At 39.5% G+C, this 21,118-nt stretch overlaps 1 long non-coding RNA gene across 1 annotated transcript in view; it reads left to right on the top strand.

Annotated features, from left to right (window-relative positions):
* The first annotated feature begins 894 nt into the window (after window positions 1-894).
* Window positions 895-21,118, top strand: part of LOC140626050 (uncharacterized) — a 68,136-nt gene continuing 47,912 nt past the window's right edge. Inside the window, exons 1-2 of the long non-coding RNA XR_012025301.1 lie at window positions 895-1,217; window positions 19,940-20,092. This is a non-coding gene — a long non-coding RNA (uncharacterized lncRNA). The remainder of the gene's footprint in view (window positions 1,218-19,939; window positions 20,093-21,118) is intronic.

Here is a 21,118-nt window from a genome sequence, read left to right as displayed (position 1 = left end):
AAGAGATCCATGGCTGGTGGCATTTCAGGCACCGTCAACGTGAGGAGATGGATTTCAGCCTCTGTCTGGGAAGCATTTTGACTAAAGATGCCTTCCCAGGGCTCCTGGAATCATAGTATGCCCTCAGCCTTCTCAAAGGATTCTGAACCTAGAAATCATACTTTTGACCGCCTACTTATGCCTGCTTCTAACAAAATGCCTTCAACTCTAAAATTTGTATTTGAAAATCAAGAATCACATGCATGGGATTTGCATACGTAAAAATGGGTTTGTATCATACTTGCAAACTTGACTTTCCTGAAGTAGTAGACAACCAGATGGGCCCCTCACTCGGGGGAAGGGTCATCAACTCTACCGTTCCACTGGCATTATTTAATGGATGAATTATCTTTCTGTTTGCTGCTGAAGAGTTCTCCAGAGTGCTCTTCTTATTAAGATTAGCTGCAGGCCAATGTTTGTCCAATTTTAGGTTGCATGACAGCACCACGAAGAAATGGATACCTATTTCAAGTTTGTTAAGGTCTGTACTTTGGTGAAGAAAGGCATGCATTCTATCCAAAGATGAATTCCCTCTTTCCTCTGGGCTTCTATTTCCTTTGAGTAGTGTCACATGGATTAGTTCCTGGGCTGCCCACTCCACTTCTGGGTCTGTCATTGCTGCAGTAATGCCAGGCTTTCAGCTTACTGAAGGTCTCTCATGGCAGCACACTACCTGGTGATCATGCTTCCTGACACACAGGGGACACAATGATCTCTACCCTCCTACAGGTCTCCCCAAGAAATGAGCTTGCTTGCAGTCAGTCGTCCCTGCCCAGGACATAGCTTGAAGTTGGGCCAGAAACACTTTTATTCCTGCAACAGAGAAGGAAGGAAGTGAAGAAAGGGCAGGGAACCAGAAGAGCAGGTGCACAGGGCAACCCAGGTACAACAGCAAAGGGCTGTTGAGGAGACTTGGTACAATAAAGTCCCCCTCTTTTTCTCCAGGGTCTCTTTCTTTTTCTCTAACAAGTTGTGTTTCTGACAGCCTTCACTTCAAAGCTGGTAGGAGTGACCACTCCTTTTATCATTACCAAGTCTGACTGGCTGACCAAGAGCTGCATTTGCAAGTTCACCTCTTTTTAGCTGTGGATCATCTGCAGTGAGATGATACCAACTGCCCAGTGATTTCCACATGGTCATTCCCCACTGAGCCCCAGGATCCTCACCCTGGCAAGCAGGTCAGTGTCTTAATTCCCTTTTTTTGGTTTCAGATGATGTTTAATTTGGAAGTATTGTATTGTTTCCCCCTTTTCATTCAGGATTGGGCATTTTAGTGTAGACAGCTCTACTTCTTTTAGCCAGAATGAGAAAAATCCTATGGCTCTCAAGCTCAGATTTGCTGCTAAATTAATATACCAAGGTGTCTTTTTTTTTTAATAGACAACATGATTCTGGGAAAAGATCATTGTATTCTCAGTCTCTACACTGTCTAGTACAGTGGTGATTAGCCTAATGTTTTAATTTAATTTTAAATTAATTAAAAAAAATTAAAATCCAGTTCCTCAGTTACACTAGCCACATACCAAGTACTCAATGGTCACATGCAGCTAGCAGCTACCTTGTTGAACAAGAACATATAGAACATTTCCAACTTTGCAAAAAAGTTCTACTAGATTGTTTCTAAATAACCACTGTCTCAACTCTTCTATTGCTGACCATTGGTTATGAAATGTAACTATTTCTTTGCCCTATGGCCCTTACCACATACTTGGATTTGGTCTAATGACAAAAGATCACTGGTTACAGGATGTGTTTCATTTGTATTGCTGTATTTTTATTCTATTCTATTTTCATTCAATTAATTAACATATAGCGTATTATTAGTTTCAGAGGTAGAGTTCAGTGATTCATCAGTTACATGTAACACCCAGTGCTCATTACGTCATGTGCCCTCCTTAATAATGCCCGTCACCCAGTTACCCCATCCTCCCACCCAACTTCCCTCCAGCAACTCTCTGTTTCCTATGGTTAAAAGTCTCTTTTGGGGGCAGCCTGGGTGGCTCAGTGGTTTAACGCCGCCTTCAGCCCAGAGCCTGATCCTGGAGACCCGGGATCGAGTCCCCCCCTTCAGGCTCCCTGCATAGAGTCTGCTTCTCCCTCTGCCTGTGTCTCTGGCTCCCTCTCTCTCTCTCTCTTTCTGTCTCTCTCTGTCTCTCATGAATAAATAAATAAATAAAATATTTTTTAAAAAAAGGTCTTTTGGCTTATCTCCCTCTCTGATTTCATCTTGTTTTATTTTTCCCTCCCTTCCTCTATGCTCCTGTTTTGTTTTTTAAATTCCACACATAAGTAAAATCATATGAAAATTGTCCTTCTCTTATTGACTTATTTTGCCTAGCAGAATAAATGGCAAGATTTAATTTTTTGATGACTGAGTAATATTCCTATCTGAATTGCTATTATTAGTTGATTCACAGTAATATATCTGCCAGGTTTGTGCCTGATTTCCTTATTTATTATTTCACAGATACAATCTGCTTGTGTACTTAATAGAACTTATTTCTAAGCTGTATTCTTCTCCCTTGTTCTTGATAGTCATTTATTATTCATTCATTCACCAGATACTTGCAGAGGGTATATATATTCTCCATGCTTAGAGAGTATGGTGTGTTAAGTACAGACAATATAACATTACGATTAACTGGGTCTCTGGCATCCACTTTCTAGTGCCATTCGTTATTATCCCATAAAGATGACAAACATATGAACCTCCTGGAGTTATGAAAATGAAATAGTCAAAAACATGTATAGTTTTTAACAAGGCTATCATATAGCAATGGTCAAAAATGTTATTTTAATCATCAATCTATTTACTTTCATTATTGTTATTAAGGGGTGATGTTTAAAGTTTAAAAATATGAAAGAATTCCTGTCTGACCTTATTCTCTGTGCTGTCTTGTCATTTCTGGACAATCATTCTGCAAAGGAAATGAAGGGGAAGGCCTGGGATTGTGGTTAGTGTGAGTGTGTAGTTTCTTGCTAAAACAATCATTTTTTGCAGTTGCTGCAGTGTGGTGAAATTTCCTGTTCGTTGTTTCACTGCTTTTCCTCCATAAAGAAAAACTATGAATAAGCTGAATAGTAAGCAAGCAAATAAGAAATTAGATTCTGAAAATGCTTGCTCTTCTTTTATCAAAGAGTGGAGCCTATTCTAGAACAACAAACCAAGATGAAGATAATTGAGTTTGCCTTGCTCCCTCAATCTCATTCCCTACTTTAAAAAAATATGTTTATTTATTGAGAGAGAGAGAAAGAGAGAGCATGAAATGGGGGGGGGGGAGCATAGGGCAAGAGAGAGAAAGAATGGCAAGCAGACTCCATGCTGAGCAGGAGCCCAATGTGGGGCTTGATCTCAAGACCTTGAGATCATGACTTGAGCTGAAATCAAGAGTTGGCCGCTTAACCGACTACACCACTCAGGCCCCCCTCATTCCCTTTTAAAGTGGTTTCATTATAGCAAGAATAAAATTGGTGATGAAAAATAACACCACTTTTATTCATTGGGAGTACTTTGCATGTAGTAGAAATCCTTCAAAGAATTCAAAACATTTAAAGAACTAGCTTCTGTCTAAAACCTGTACACATATGTGGCAGGAAGTCACGTTAATGGGTGGGTTCACATTAAAGGAACTCTTTGGTGTACCAAAGTTACCTTTACGTCATCTCTACCTGTTCTTGCCTTTACTGGCTGCAGTATGAGCCATCTGAGCCACCCATTTTCATGCAATTACTCTTTAGATCTTCTCAGGTACCTTACAGGTCAAACTCCCTGCTTCCTTTGGCACTGCTAACCACCTCACTCCTTGAAAATGTATCCTCAATATTTACAGCTTAGTTTCTCAGCCTGTTCCTCAGAAATCTCTACATTGGAGCGTATAGGGATGTAGTCCTATTAAAATTTAATAGTATTTCGAATAAGGACCTTACTCATATGCTATTCATATTTTTGGATGCTGTTGAAGTTTAGAAGGTTACTTAATGTGATGGATTACACAATGAAGACAATAAGAAATCAACAGATTGGAACAATAAACCAATTGCAAAATCTTCATCTTTGGTGCCTCCAAAACAATGCCAGATTGAGCACGGAGAAAAAGAGACGTGGGTTAAGAGCAATGTAAGATGGCTGTAAGTTTATTAAGGAAAATTATATAAGTTAAGTTGGGAGTATATTAAGAGAAGTTTGGGAAATAGAACAAGGAAGTCTAACTCTTTTTATTGATGAATGAGAAAATGATTGATATAATAGTCATGAAATATCTAGGGAGTGTGTGTCTGGCACAGACTATGTGCTCAATGTCAGACAATTTTCTTCTTTTCCTTGCTGGCTAGACTACAGCTAGTGCTTTGTGGACTTTTCTGGGATGTGCGTGTACTTTATGATGGGCATTGACATTAAGAGCTCTCAGAGGGAGGAGGGAGGAGTTAGAAGTCCATATGATGTGCTGTATGGACGTACCATGTCTTTCCTCAAATCTGTGTAGATTGTCTAAGGACAGTCTGATGTAGTGCCTTCCCAGAATGGCAAGGACTAATGTTTATCCTGGAAGGGTCAGCCTCCAGCTCTGCTACCACCAAGCTGTAATATTAGGATTAAAATGAGTGGCCTTTGGACTGGCTGTCTTCCATTACTGGCATGTCCTGATCTTTTCAGTAAGTGTAGACCACAAGTTCCATGAAAAGTGGAGGTTGTAATTGTCTTTTATACTCCTGAATCCCACATTCAACATGACATTTGGCACAGAGTAACCACTCAAAGAATGATGTGTTGAGATGAAGACTATTTCTCTCCATAAACATGTGTGTTCCCTATGATTAAGCCCTGCCCATCTTTCACTGCTATCTCACTCACTCTGATATTTATTTTTTTTAATATTGATTTATTTGAGAGGGAGGGAGAGAGAGAGAACACATGGGTGAGCAGGGAGAGGTGCATAGAGAGAGGGAGAGGAAGAACTTCAAGCAGACTCCCCACTGAGCACAGAGCCCAACAAGGGGCTCGGTCTCATGACCCTGAGATCATGACCTGAGCTGAACTCAAGAGTCAGATACTTAAGCCACACAGGTGCCCCTCCTTCTGATAATTCATTCCTTCATTTGGTCTCAACTTTCGTCTCTCTATGAGGAAGGTGCCTAAGGTTTGACACTTCTTGCCAGACCCATATTTCTAATTCCCTGCTAGGCATTTAATTGGAAATCTCATTATCTCTTCAATCTCTTCAATCTTAAATTACTAAATTCAAGCTCCCATCTTACCCTCCAGGCAAGCCTTCCCTCTGATTTCCCTGTTTCAGTACTGATTCAACCACTTATTCAATCACCTAGCTTCTCAATAATGATCCATAAGCATTTGGTATTGTGAACAAGAGATAAACAGTGTAGCTTGTCATCAGCCAAAATGGGCCCAATCAAAGCTAGTCTGTAAGACTTGCATAGATAAGGCATAAGCCTAGTTTATGAGCCATCTGTTGGGGGTGTTTTATAGAAGACATGACCACCAGTTGACCTGTGAGCTGGATGCCAGCAATTGAGTCTCCTCACCCTCTCTCCTGTCCCAGGAATGTGCAATCTGCTTGCCTTTCGCATTCCCAGAAACTACCCAAGGGCATAACCTTGAGATAGTGATGTAGTGTTGAGACCATCTAGATAATATACATGATTGAACCCAGTTAAGTTCTCTTTGCAAACTTTTAAAATTTGGCAGCCTGGTGTGGAAATCTACTCATCCTGCAGCCACTCAAGACAAGCCTCATATGTAAGTTCCCTTGCTTATTAAATCTGCCACCTACCAACCTCTTTTTTTTATTTTTTTATTTTTTTATTTTTTTTCGTCTCTTGCCCTCCCTGCACTGAACCTGGTTTCAGATTTTACATAGGAAGCTCCTCAGGAGGTTATGAACTAACATCATCACAGGCAAGGGAGAAGCTAATTTTGGTCAAATATGAATTTCTATGTCAACTTAATGAATAAATTCATGATTATCACTTTCTCATTAATAATAAAGGAATGCAAGCTAGTTCCATCAATGAACTGGAGACCTAGGAGAGTTAATGGTCAACTACAATCTGAATCCAAATGCCTGAAGACCAGGAGAGCCAATGTCAGAAGTTCCAGTCTTAGGGCAGAAGAGAGATGTTGCAACTTAAAGGTAGTCAGGCAGGATGAATTATCTCCTACCCAAGAGAGAGCAGTCTTTTTGTTCTGTTCAGGCCTTCAACAGTTTGGATGAGGCTCACACATTGTGGAGGGCAATCTGTTTTATTTAGTCTACAAATTCAAATGTTAATCTCATCCAGAAATACCCTCACTGACATACCCGGAATAATGTTTGACCAAATACCTGGGCACCCAGTAACCCAATCAAGTGGACATATAAAAGTGGCTATCACACTTTGTAGAGTGACATTTAACCCTTGTTCATATTTTGGCAATGAAGAGGAGTCCTTTGTTCCATGGGGTACCCACTCCATGGTGGAGTAGCAGCCTGCTTAAGCAGATATTTAGCTATTCTGTCATGTTTATCCTAAGGAAATGACCTCACCTCAGTAGTTTCATTGGTCCAATGAGGCAGTTGCACTAGATGATACTAAGGCTCTGTCTTTGCCTATCTATCCAGGAATCCTCTCTTCTTGCCCTGCTCCCCTTCCACATGACAAATTTCCAAATCCCCACAGGCAGCATTCAAATCTCCCTTTAGTCTCTTTATCAGCTTTTCTACAGCTCCTTGGCACCTCTGAGAGTTTTATAAAGCATTCCCTTCATAGCACCATCATAAAATATCTAGCAGGAACTGACTTGAGGGTGAGGCAGCTCACCAGGCTCCAGGGGAGGGCAGAGGCAGCACCCTGCCCTGGGATGTCTGTGTACTACTTCTTGCATCCCAAGAGGCAGGGCAAGGGAGTCCCCAGCAGGGATGCTCCCACTTCGCTGCAGATAGAATGCACAGCCAGCCTCAGAAAAAAAAGACACTAGTGACTCCAAAGAGGAGAAAATAAGCATCTTGTTACAAAACAGAGAACCAGGTCTGGGATATATTGCTGAACCCAGAACAAAGAAGCAGAGAAGCACCAACATTTTCCTTGGAGAGGAGTCTCTGGCAGCCTTACCACTCTCTCCCTACAGACTGAGGTCCTGCTAAAGATTTGCCCTTGACTGCTTGTGCCCTTCTGCCTGAGTTTTTTTCTAAATAAGAATGTGAAATAGTTCTCTTTTTCCTAGAACCATGGTCTCTGAAGACTCCAGTAAGAGATTAGCTTTAATTTTGGTCATTACCATGCTCTGGATTAGTCAGTTATTAGCTGGACACCCCATTTGGCAGAAAGACTTAGAGGATTTTTGACTTAGAGGATGATCGAGAATATTTCCTATCTAAAATTCTCAAATATACAGCTTATAATTACATTTCATTGTTTGGCTCTTAAAGGTTTTTTTAATTTTTTTAGTTTTCTGAGGGATCTTTTGAAAGATATTCATTTCTTAAAGGGATCAGACTGTAAACCATTGTCATTGCACTCCTTAATTATCAGTGAGTGTCTATCCTAGGGGTTAGCTGGTATTCAGGTTGGTGGTACTACATTTGTGTTGGGCTGCACATACAGAAGATAGTTATCTCCTATTGGTGTGTGTTGTTTCCATGAAAGACAGTATTTCCTGATTTTCCAATTACTTAAGGACAATTAGAACACCCTAAGGCCAGTTGTTTGCCAACTGTTCAATTGGTATAGATAGGACCCATATCGGATGCTCTGTAGAAATTAAGGACCATGTATCTACTCTCCTGAGTCTTCTACACTAAGAATTTGCTAATACATTTTTATTAAATTAAGCAGAATCAATATATGAACCCGAATTTCTCTGTTCCTATCTTAGCCAGGGGTACAATTCAACATGGCCTGTGTTCCTTTCAGTAATTCGTTTAATATTTACTTGGCTGCCACATGCCAGGTACTGGACTTGGAGTATTTAAGGAGTGAAGGCAAGTAACAGGTAATCATGACACTGTGTGAGGAGAACTGTGTTAGGGGAGGTGTGGGCAAGGATAACTCCTATCATCTCAGCAAGGTCAAAGCTAGTCTGATTGTTTATAGTGAAGGGTTTATTCTGATTGGTCAGAAGAGGAGAAGGCAACCTGGCTAGTAGGGAGGGACAGCTGATAAGATCTAGAGGAGTCTTCCAGCATTTGATTTAAAGCTATGCAACCCTACCACTTGCACCTTTTGACTGACCCTCTGATATCTTACCTGCTGGGCACATCTCTGTCCTTCTTGTTCCTGCCACTGCTGGCCTCCTCTCCAGGGTCTTTAAACCTGTCCCCCACCCCCTACCCAAACCCACCACTGATCCGTCCCAGCACTTCCTCCCCAACAGCCACACATAGCCATTCATATCTGGTGTAGCATGTTTTGTCCTCAGAGCATATTTCAGAAGCCTGGAGCTTCTTGGCAGACTTCTACTCCAGTTGGAGGGAGGTACAGAGAAAGGTCCCTGGAATGGGGGGTGGGGGCGAGAATTTAAATTGTTGCCCCATCTGTCAGAGCTGTGTGAATTTGGGAAGATCATATAACATCTTTGAAAAATGAGGATAATAATGTCTATCTTGAAAGGGATTAAATGATGTCATGGTATAAAATAGTTTGTAAGCATTAAAAATCTTACAGAATGTAAGGGTCTCACCTCAGCCCTTAGGAAGATTATGTGGCCTGAAGCTCCACACCTGTGCATTGGTCTTATTTCAGTTCTGTTCATCATCAAATGGCTGAAAGGTTTTGAAACTGGCAAACTCTGATTGCCTATTGGCTATTTCCATAGGAATGTCCCACAGCTACCCCTTGAATCACGCTGGCTTACTCCTACTTCCTGCCTAAGACTTAAGTACTTCTCTTGCAAGTGCTTCCTGGCATTTCCCCCTCCCTTTGTCTAATTTAAGACTGAATCCCATGCTCCTCCTGGGCATGCTGATGGCAGCCAGAGCATGCCTCTATTAAAGCACACATGTGGCACTGATTTTCTGAGCTGTTCCCCTCTATGAATCTTCAGTAAACAGTAAATCCCTAATAAATATTTCTGGAGCAAATGAATGAATGGAATTCCAGACTCATTTCTAACATGTAAATTTTCTGCTTTCTTTGAAGAGATTGTCGACATAAAATGACCACAGACATTCCATTCTCCAAAGTAGAACTGCTGCTCATCTTCATGGTAGATGCTGGCCTGGTGATGGCTTGTATGCAATAAGATGCAGGGAAGGAAGCCCAGGCATGGGTGATCTCCCTCACACAATCCTTTATTACAATATTCCTCTATTGCATGCTTGGATTCTGTGGAGATGCAGACAAATGGTATAACCAAAACTCATTAAAAAAAAAAAAAGTACTATAGTACTTTAAGAGATTCACGTTGGAATGGTTGGAGTGTAGAGACCTCACAGGATATGTATATAATGTAATATTTGAATATCTGGACTTTGGAGTCCAACAGACATGAACTCAAACTTTAGCTGTTTCTCATCAACTACATGATCTTAGGCAACTTTCTTAAACTTTCTGGGCCTCATCTTCCTCATCTTTATAGGCTTTGTATTCCTCACACATTTGTGCTGAGGGTTAAAATAGATAATGCATGTCAGCAATTAGCACAGTCTCTGGCACCTAGAAAGTGCCCAGTATTTGCCAGTTCTTGCTTTGGTGTCATTATTTTCATCATTAGGAAGTCACCCCTTTCATCCTCTTGTCAGCTATCCATGAATATCTCTCTAGTTTAATGGATGTCAAGGGTAGCAAGGGTAGCAAAACTCCATGAGATTTTTAGTGTCTCTGATAACATTTGAAAATTTGTGTCTCTTGGTGAATAGAGTTATTCTCCAAAAAAAAAAAAAAAAATCCAAATTCTTTACCCATCATCAAACCAATAATGCTTCTAAAAGCATTCAATCAGGGCAGCCCCAGTGGCACAGCAGTTTAGCGCTGCCTGCAGCCTGGGGTGTGATCCTGGAGACCCAGGATCGAATCCCACGTTGGGGCTCCCTGCATGGAGCCTGCTTCTCCCTCAGCATGTGTCTCTGCCTCTCTCTCTCTGTCTGAATGAATAAATAAAGAAAATTTTAAAAAAGCATTCAATCATATCTCAGTGTCTTATGGACAAAATAATTCCGAACATTTATTCTTTTCTCTCTTCAGTGTCCAGCCACTTAGCTGGTGCCTCTTGCCTTCCATAGCAACATGTACTCTGCAGGACAACCATATTCTACTCTAGGTAGCTGCTATGCATATCTCTTGCTTTTCTGATCAGGTCTGTTTCCATGGAAACAGAAAATTTTACTCTCTTTTCCTGATTTCCTACTATTGCAGGACATATGGGTCAGGGGAAGGAATTCCTATTTCACTTTTTCTTGATGTGATTAGATAGCCAGGCTATGGTGCATTACCACAGTTAAGTGGCTCTCTTGTATCTATCTCCAAAACGAACCTGTTTACAGATGTGGACCATATCTTGATCTCTCAATATCAGTCATAAAACCAACTATATACCCTACAGGTGCTTGGAAATGTATGGTGAGTTAATGAATGAGTGAATGAATAGACAATTAAGAAAGCCAGCAATGTGAGTTGTACTAACCATGAGTCTCACTAGTTCTGGACGTCAGGGAAAAAACCTTTAAGCTTCTCTGAAAAAAGAAAATACTTTTCATTCTATATCATTCTATAACATCTCCATGTTTCATAGTATGGAGAAGGAGGAAGAGGAGGAAGAGAAAGAAGGACTTAGATAATAAAACAGTTTATATAATTCCATTTAGATGTGTTTCGCTTTACATTTTTAAAAGTATTTTCATGTTCATTTAACACTCAATGTATTTGAGTGTTAAACACACAACTACGTAGTGTTTGTAGCAATATGGCTACAAATTGAATAGGACACAGTTCCTGCCCTAGTTCACAGCAACCCTGAAAAATATAAGGGGCCTAAAGTTGGATTATGCTCCATGTAATAATGAGCAGACTGAAACTTGCTCAGAATGAAAGATCACTTGTGCAAGAGCACTTGTCCAAGAGCTAGTTAGTGCGGGGACTGAGACTGGAATTCAAAGTTGCATTCCCCACTTATACCAAGATACCTCCTTTATGCTTCAGTTAGATCAAACAATGTTAAGCTACTTGTGAACTGTCATAAATGTCCCCAAATCTGTATACTGGACAGGAAGACTTTGCGTATATTCAGTAACTCAAATACTGTGAACTTTTTTCTCATATAGTTTACTGCCCAAAATCTGGTAAGGGAGCGTTATATGACATTTATAATCCACGTCTACACAATCAAGAATTAAAAGCATTACACCAAGCTTCTTGTACATGGTTACTAGCATTTGGCGATCACATAATTAAGCAAACCAATTTCAATTCTGATGTTCAGATTTGAACTATGAACCCTACTCAAATTAAAAAGCAACACTTTGCTGAATTCTGAACCAATAGCAAATACTGATTACTACACCAGAGCCAGAAGCTAAATTCCACCGAACCACAAGTGAGTCACTTCCAACAGGAGTTAAACTGGAAAATATCGGACTAAAAAATCAAAATAGTGTTCAGAACTAAATGTCAATCATTCCAACACTGTACTCAGGTACAGTCCCTATAAATGACAAAGCAGTCAACAGAAGGAGGATGGGCATTTGCTGACGTGCCAGTAAGTACTGGCCAACCCTGCAGCCAAGGTCACCAAAGCGAACAAACTTGACCTTGTTATTTGGAAGCGAATACGGGGTGAAAAAAATTTTAATCAAAAAGCAAGACACTCATTATTCAATGGGAGCCATTTTGTAAAGAACAGCTGCAAAAGCAAATTTCACGTCTCCCTCTGTTGCAATCCCAAGTAACTGAGAGTACTGCTCCGCCACTTCTATTTTTGTAATGTCACACGCCCACAGAGAGTTCACAGGCACGCTAGCTGCAGGAAAGATTGGTTCTCCCTTTTGTACCACTCCCCCTGAGAGGCAGGCAGGGAGTCGCTGCTAAGGAGAGCTAATAAACATAGTAACTAGAAAAAGAACCAGAGACAATCAATAGATCAATCAATCAGGTTACCGAATTCATTTCACTTGTGACAGAACTTGAACTGTTTGTTGAGGACATGGTGGGGAGAGTTAGGAATTGGAATAGGAAACAAGTGAAATTTGAGGTGGAGGTAGAACTGAATGGGGTTAAGGGGGTGATCTGCTGTATTAGTTGGCAAAATCCTTCCAGTCATTTCCTTTCTTTCACTTCCAACAGGCTTCTGTTGCCACCAATCTACTCAAAGTGCTTTCTCCAGGATTCCAACTTGAAAAGTGAGATTTCCCAGTTAGAAGTGGTTGAGTCTACAGTGTGTGTGTATATATTCAATTCTTCACTCAAGCATACAGTGTGGCCCCTCTGCACTTGTGTTCAGCCTAGTTCTAAGCAGTGGGAATATGACTAAGTATTTAAATAAGATAAACATAACCTTGTCTTATAGGCCCTATATTACACTAAGCCAATACAAGCTAAAGTATGTAACAATCATTTAGGACTAAGCTCAGCACAAGAACACTAGTTATTTATGATGCATTCCACAAAGTAAAACAACTCAGATCAGCCCAGATTCAAAGAGTAGGGAAATAGTGTTTATCTCTTGATGAGAGAGGCTGCAAAATCATGTTGCGAAGGAGATACAGTGAAGGAAAAACTGCAGCCATTTTTGCCACGAATCTACTAGAATCAGACTCCCTGCCAGAAGCATATCTTAAGATAAGGAATCGATTTTAAGCAGTTGATTTAAGAAGTGATTCTCAGGGGCACCAGGAAAGGAGTAGGGAAGTAAGACAGTGTAGGGCAGAGAGTCTAGGCAAGGTTTGTTCATAAGACAGTTCTCACTGCAGAAAACTGAGCTTAATCCCACTGGAAGCTTCTGGGAACCTATATAGAACCTGTGTCAGAGTCACCCCACCAGAAGGGAGGGAAGATAGGGCATGTAGGTACCAGCTCCGATCTCATTGGCTGAGAGCTGCTCCTGGAGACATTGACAACCTTGAACTTCTAGCCTTCTTCTAGCTAGCCAAGCTTGCTTCTTTGAGAGAGAATCACAGGTGGTTACAATAAAGGGCCTCTGTGTACAAAGAAATGATGAGTGCTGGGGGACAGAGGCCAAACACTGATAGGGAAGTATGAACAGAGAAATGACCATAGGATTTCATCATCTAATGGCTGGTGGAGATCTGGACAAGAGTAGTTTCAATTGAGCGATAGGAACAGGTGCTTGCTTGAATTGGGATCAAGAAAGAAGTGGAGAAAAAAGGGTAAGAATCTATTTAGCAGACTTCCACAGTGAAAGATAGAACAATGAATGAAGTACGAACTGGAGGGGACAGTAATACCAATGGAGGGTTTATTTATTTTTTTTATTAAGTGATATATTGTAGATTAATTGTATGCATATGGAATGATTCAGTAGAGAAAGAAAATGTCACAATACTTAACAGAGAATGGGCCTCTGTGAGATTCTGCTTGCTTTCTTGGGATCTTACCTCTGCTAATATTAAAAAGCCCAGACTAGTCTGAGAGGACATAAGGAGGGGGCCTGACCAGGACATTGATGGAAGAGTTGTCTCCTAGAAGAAATACTCTGCAACATGACAGTAAGAACCAAAAGCTGTTGAATCAATAGTCTTCACCAAAGGACTGGTGCTGGTTAAATATAAAATTGGGAAAGGGGAATGTCCAGATCATCTGACATCTTCAGATTAAGATCTAAGCTGATGTGTGCGCCATGAAACCACAAGCACCACCATGACACCTTGTTATGGTTGGGATTCATGGATGCCAGATTAATGGAGTTTTGATTAAAGTCCATCTCACAGTGAGTTCAGTGGGTCTATGGACCCACCTGTGGTCATTTCTTTGGTTCCCAATTGCATAATAGAGATGGATACACATAGCATCCTGAAGAACCTTCATATTTGTTTCTGACCTGTGGAGTAAGAATCATAATAATGGCCAAGGCCAAGCAGAAGACCCTTAAATTGCCTCTTTTCCTCAACCAAGATAATAAGTCAGAAGTGGTACTGCATTCCAAGGAGAATGTCTGATATTAGTGCCACCCTCAAATATGTAAAAGCATGCAGAATAGCGATTCTCATCATATCCCCATTTAATTCAACCATATGGCCCTTGCAAAAACCAGATGGATCATGGAGCTGATGGGGTGATATCATAAACTTAACCAAGTGATAGCCCCAATTACAATTGTTTTAGAGGTGTGATATCTCTACTAGATTTAGCACTAAATCAATATAGCCTCTGGTACTTTGTATGTGGATACCACTTTGGCAAATGCATTCTTTTGTATGCCTGTCAAGGAAAGGAATCAAAGGCAGTTCCCAATAACCTGGAACAGATAATTTCATGCATTTACCCTTTTTATTTCTTCTGAACTCTGTTACAATATAGTCCAACTGATTTTTGATGATCTGGAAATTTCACAGAAAATCGTGTTGGTCCACTATATTGTTAGCATCACATTAGTCAGACCTGGGTAGCAGGAAATTGCAAGTGTTTCCTATGCTCTTGTAAGATGTGTGCATTACTAGATGATGGAGGGTGGGGTAGGGAACTACAGAGATTTAGTAAAGTTTCTAGGAGCTGTCAGGTCTGGAGCATGCCAGGACATTCCTTTAAGGTAAAGAACAAGCTATTGCACTTTGCACTTCTTACCACTAAAAAAAAAAAAAAAAAAAAAAAAAGGAACAATGTTGGGTAAGCATCTTTGAAATTTGGAAACAGCATATCATATGCTTAGAAATTCTGCTGTATTCTATTTGTATCCTATTTATTGGGTGACTCAGACAGCTGCAAGTTTTGGGTGGATCCAGAGCAAGAAATAGCTCTGCAGCAGGTTCAGGCTGCAGTATGAGCCTCCCTGCTACTTGGGTCATGTGATCCATGGACCTAACAGAGATAGAAATACCTATAGTAGAGGAGAACAGTGTGTGGAATCTCATGCAAACCTCAATGGTAAAGGCTCAGTACAGAGCGCAAGGGTTCTAGAGCAAACTATTGCCATCTGTATCAAAGAGCTATTCACTATCCAAAAAAGCAGCTCTTGGCCTACTGTTGAGTCAAACAGAGATTGAGTACCTGGCTATGGAGCAGCAAGAAATTATTGGGCAGCCCGGTGGCTCAGCGGTTTAGCGCTGCCTTCAGCCCAGGGCATGATCTTGGAGACCGGGGATGGAGTCCCATGTGGGGCTCCCTGCATGGAGCCTGCTTCTCCCTCTGCCTGTGTTTCTGTCTCTCTCATGAATAAATAAATAAATAAAATCTTAAAAAAAATTATCACATGACTGGAGCTACCCATCATGAATAGGGGATTCATCAGAGCCAACAAATTATAGGATTGGTCGGTCAGGCTCTGCAGTAATCTATCATTCAGTGAAAACTGTACATTTGAAATTGAGCCTAAGCAGCTCTGAAAAGCATAGGCAAGTTACACAAACATGTCTAGACACCACTGCTACATGTCTCCATTGCACAAATGCCTTTCCCCCACTTCACAACTATGTGAGCCAAAACATGGATTAGTTACAAACTACAGCTCTACTGAGGAGTTGCCCTGGTGTAGGGTGGAGAGGAGAAATACTTTCAGTGGACAGGTCACCATACACACACTGGGACATGACATTTGTGTGGAAATGGCTCTACACATGGCTCCTTGGACATTGATTAATGGCCTGGCCAGGACAGAGTTCAAGCTGTGCAAATTTGAAAGGTCAGAGGCAAGCAGTTGTAGGGAAGAACATATTAGAAGGACCTGTGAGAATGAGTGCAATGAGTCTTGGAGTCAATATTAGCAGCTCAGTCACTCAGTCACTCACAGGCAGCAAAGTGTGGAAGTGAGCACATGACTATAGGATCTATCATTTCTACACTATGTCACATCACCTAGAAACAGGCAGATTGATTGAATGATGAATGGCCTCTTGAAGGCACAGCTGAAGCATGAGCCTGAAATGGAGCATGACCATTTGGGATACAGTATATACTTTGAACCATTATATGGCCCTTGTAAGATACATTATCCATGATAGCTAGACTACATGAGCCTCGGAGCCAACAACTGGGAAGGAATGATTCTCATATAATCACTCCTGGTAGCCCACTTGGGGAAATGTGTGCTTCCTAACCCTATATTTTCAGATTCATTTTGATTAGAGGTTCTGGTGTGCATGGAAGGGAACCCAGAGTTTACAGCAAGACTTCCATTAAACCCTTTAAATACAAAGTTATCATTTTGGGCTCCTACTGCCCATGTACAAGCAGGAAAAGAAAGGAATTATATTGGTGGACATAACCAACCTAGATTGTCATCAAGATCTCTGGTTGCTGCTAGATAAAGAGGAATTCAGGATGATAAAGAGGAATTCAGGGATTATTTTTTTTGTGCTTCTGTGCCTAGTGATAACCATAAATGGCTGGTTATAGCAACCATGGCACGACTAAAGCACAGCAACCAGTGGTTCAAACCTCTTAAGGGTAAATGTCTAGGTTACTTATTACACAAGAAAACTAGGCTAGTAGAAGTTTTGAATGAAGGTGGAAGAACTCTAAAGTGGAGTATAGAAGACGGAGATAAATATATTTTATATGCCTTAGGACCAAATATAGCAGAGGAGACTGTGTGTGTTCTATTAATCCTACTGTTAAAGTTTGTTTTCCTGTATTTTAAAGAAGATACACCTTGAAGTATTAGTTCCACCTTGAAGATTTGGTTACTAGAATAAACTTAAGACAGGCCAGAAGCTGACCACAGCTGTGCAAGTGTTGATGCTTCATTCAAGGACTCCTGTTGACATTCACTGTTCCCTTATACACAAGTGGTTTTGTGCTGAAGCACCCATGAACCTCTTCCTCTTCTCTAATCACACAAGTTTGTCTGGTCTATGTTCAGGACTGGCCTGAAGTGCTAAAAAGTTAATTTCCTCAAAAGGAGACCTCAGTTAATGTCAGTTGTATGTTAGTTAGATTAATAACCAATTTAGCCCACCTTCACGTGGGAAAAACTGAAGCAGATTATGTATATAGTTTTCTGGAGGCCCTCCAGTGGAGTCAAGCCCAAGGTGCCTGCTCATTAATGTCACCTTATTGGCTTTCTTCCCTCCCTTGTCTCACTTCTTCAGTCCTGATGTTTCCCTCCATTGTTACAGAAGTCCTAACAACTTCTCAAGAGTTGGGTGTCTTGGGAAGACCAGGACAAAACTTGTTTCCTTGGTCATAAAAAAAGACAGAGAGAGAGAAAGAAAGAAAGAAAGAAAGAAAGAAAGAAAGAAAGAAAGAAAGAAAACATTGTTATAGATTTTAAAGTGTTGTTCCCCAAAAAGGCTTATAATTAAGAAAATGACATTAAAGTTTTTTGTTTTTAAAGCAAAATAATGATTTCTCCATAGGAAATAATCAAAGGAAGACCAATCGTAAATTACTGTAGTAGCCTAGGCAAGAGATGACGGTGGCCTGGTCCAGGGTTTTAGCACTAGAAATGCATTTGCTTGTCAGTTTAAAAAAATGGGTCTGGACTCTATTGAGTCCTCTTGTGAACATAAGCCTGAAATTTTAATAAATCTGATAAGGTTGTCTCAGTGCTACAAGCTTAGGCTAAAGGAATTGGTTAAAATCAACTTGCTCAACCAGGGATGGATTTTAGAGCACTGACCTCTTTAGAGCTGTGTTCCAGCTAGTTGACTTAGCATTTTACAGTACAGTAATAAAAATATAAAATTATATAAAGCTCATGTTATCCAAAGTATTTTTTAGGTCTTTGAAATGTCATTGGTATCATTACTATGATGGCAAGAGTAGAATGTAATGGTTGGGAGAGGTAGACACCTCTGAACATTCCTGAGGCCCCTGTTTTTTTGGCCTCACCTGGTTCTGCTGGCCTGGGCCACAGCCCCCATGACCTGGAATAACATACTCTGAAGCAGCAGTTCTCAACCCTGGCTATCTACTGAAAATCACTCAGGGAGCTTTTTACAATTATTGAGTGCCCCGAAGAGTTTTAGTTTATGTGAAGTTTATCTGCCAATGTTCACCATATTAGAAGTTGAAACAGAGAAATATATAATTTGCATTTTAATTTACTTTAAAAAATAAATGTATTATGTGTTACCATAAAAAAAAAAGTCAAGGAAGTGGAGTTTGGCCACCTGGATTCAAGTCTACAATCCATTCCATAAGCAGATAAACTCTCTGTGCCTGAGTCCCTCATTCATGGAGTAAAGATAATAGAATATACCTCATAGGTTTATTGTGAAGATTGAGATTATCAATATTAACAATGGAAAAATCAATGTCATAAGATATCCTACAGATATTTAACAAAGAAGAATATTATCAACTTTATGCTGACATAGTTAAAAATTTAGTTGAAACAGACACAGTTCTCAAAAAATATCTCTCATCAAAACTGATTCAAGAAGAAATAAAAGCAATAAATAGTACATAACTGTTAATAAACTTGAGTAAACCAAAGTGTACCTAGAAAGGTAACTCAAGGCCATTTAGTTTCACTAGATGATTCTACAAAATATTGAAGAAAAAGAACTTACAATTTTCCCAGATTCTTTAGATAAGAGAAAGAGCATATTTCTCAATTCATTTTATGATTTGAGTAAAATTTTGATACCAAAGTTCAATAAAGATAGTAAAATAAGAGAAAAAAATCACAGGTTGATCTATAAACTTAATGCAACAAGATTACATTAGCAAATGTAATCTAGCAGTTTTTTTAAAAAGAAGGATAAATCATGGCCAAATTGGATTTACCCCAGGAATTCAAGATTGTTTCAACATAAGAAAATCTGTTGTTATGATTAACCATATTCAGAGATTAAAGCAAATGTCCATATAAATAATGTCAATAGATGCAGAAAAATGTTTGATTGATTTCAATGTTAATTCATAATAAAATACAATAGTAGACTACAAATAGAATAGAATTCCCTTTACTTGTCAAGGGGATCTACAAAAAAATCTACATCAAATTTCTTTCTTTCTTTCTTTCTTTCTTTCTTTCTTTCTTTCTTTCTTTCCTTTGCTTGGGTTTATTTGTCATTCTATTTTTAGCTTCATAGATTGATGCTTAAGTCATTGCTTTTGTGCCTTTCTTTTATCTTATATATTTATCTTGAGTTATAAGTTTTCCTCTAATCATGTCTTTAACTTTATCCCATGAATGTATGCAGCATTTTCATTATTATTCAGTTTAAAATATTTTCAAACCTCCCTTACGATTTCTTCATTGACTCATTAGTTATATGGAAATACAGGTCTTTACTTCAAAATATGTAGAGATTTTCTAGTCTACCTTTCTTTAAAGTTGCTTTTTACATGATTGCTAGAATATGTTCCCTATGTTTGTAAAGTATGTTGATTACTTGCTTTATGGTCAGAAATATATGAATATATTTTGTAACTGTTCTAGGTGTGCTTCAGAAAAGTATGAATTCTTCAGTTCTTGGGTATGCGTTTTATAGTCTAAATTTGTAGCCTAAACACCTATCATTTATATTTTTTTTTCTATTTGTATATTAGCTACACTCCTTTTAAAAGTTTCCTTTGGATGCTTATATGTTTTAAGCTCCTCTTCTACTTTTTCAAGCTTATTAGACATCGTTTCATGATCTGTGTCTGGTGACTGTAATAACTCAAATCATTGTGGACTCTTTCTGTTTTTTGTTGTTTCTGCTGACAGTTGATCATGGTGTCTTATCTCCTCATGTACCTGCTTATCTTTGACCAGAGAATTTGAAAAAAAAAAAAAAGTTGTGCATATAATTTGAGGCCCGGGATGATGGTGCCTTCCTTCAGACTAAAGGTTTATTCTGCTCCCTAGCTGCATGTGGAGCCCCCAGTGTGAGACCACCTGAATGCAAGTTTAAGTCTTGAGACTCCCCAGACCAGCCAGAGGAAGAGAACATGGGCTGTGAGTCAATGTGAATGCTGGCTTGCTTCTGGTCTGCTTTGACCTTAAGGCTGAAGAACTTTGGTAATCCTAGCTTTTTTTTTTTTTTTTTTTTGTATATTTTTTTTATTGGAGTTCGATTTGCCAACATAGTATAACATCCAGTGCTCATCCCATCAAGTGTCCCCCTCAGTGCCCGTCACCTAGTCACCTCATCCCCCACCTACCTCCCGTTCCACTACCCCTTGTTTATTTCCCAGCTTTAAATATGAGTAGGATGTATCAGACTTCTCTCCTTGGGTAGGCTCCAGACTTTGACTTGTGTTCCCTTTGCCCTGGGATTCTGCTTTTCATTTCCCCTCTCTGGATAAACAAATGCCCTCACAGCAAAAATTTTAAAGATTTTATTTTCCTATTTCATCTGTCTTTTTCACTCGTTTTTTTTTTTCTAATTGGAGTTTAATTTGCCAACATATAGCATAACACCCAGTGCTCATCCCACCAAATGCCCCCCTCAGTGCCTGTCATTCACTTGTTCTCAGCAGGAGGGTTTGTTCAAATTGTTTTACCATTACTGGAAGTAGAAGATACCAATTGAAAAAAAATGTTTTATATCCCAAATTTCAGTATTTATTGCATCAGTAAAAGGGTAATAATAATAATAATGATAACAATAATATGAACCCATTCTTTTCTTATAAATATTAAGATCGTAAAAATATGTTGTCATTTTTTCACAATAGCAGCATTTAAGCTCTTTTTCAAAAACAGACTCTAAATTGAAATCACTATAAATTCTCCAACAAAAACCACAAATAATATGCTCAAGATCTCCTTTTCTGTTTACTTTAAGGATTTGCCAGTTTCAGACTTCTCAAATAGTGAGAAATGTTTTCTTAACAAAAGAACTCAATTTTACTGCCATAAATAAATGAACAGAGTAGAAAGGATTTCCAAGTGATAACTGAAATATACACTTCCCACATGAAGGGAGTAATTTTTCATTCTGTTTATGAGAGTGGCTCAAACTTCATGATTTAATTTTACCTTTCTTAAAAATAAAAACAAGTCCAGTGGAATCCCAAAGTAGCAGAAATATCCTAAGTTAAA

The sequence above is a fragment of the Canis lupus genome, chromosome 37 (assembly GCF_048164855.1).
Source record: "Canis lupus baileyi chromosome 37, mCanLup2.hap1, whole genome shotgun sequence".
Taxonomy (NCBI): domain Eukaryota; kingdom Metazoa; phylum Chordata; class Mammalia; order Carnivora; family Canidae; genus Canis; species Canis lupus.
The sequence above is the reverse complement of the archived record's forward strand: the minus strand, read 5'-3'. Positions and strand labels throughout refer to the sequence as shown.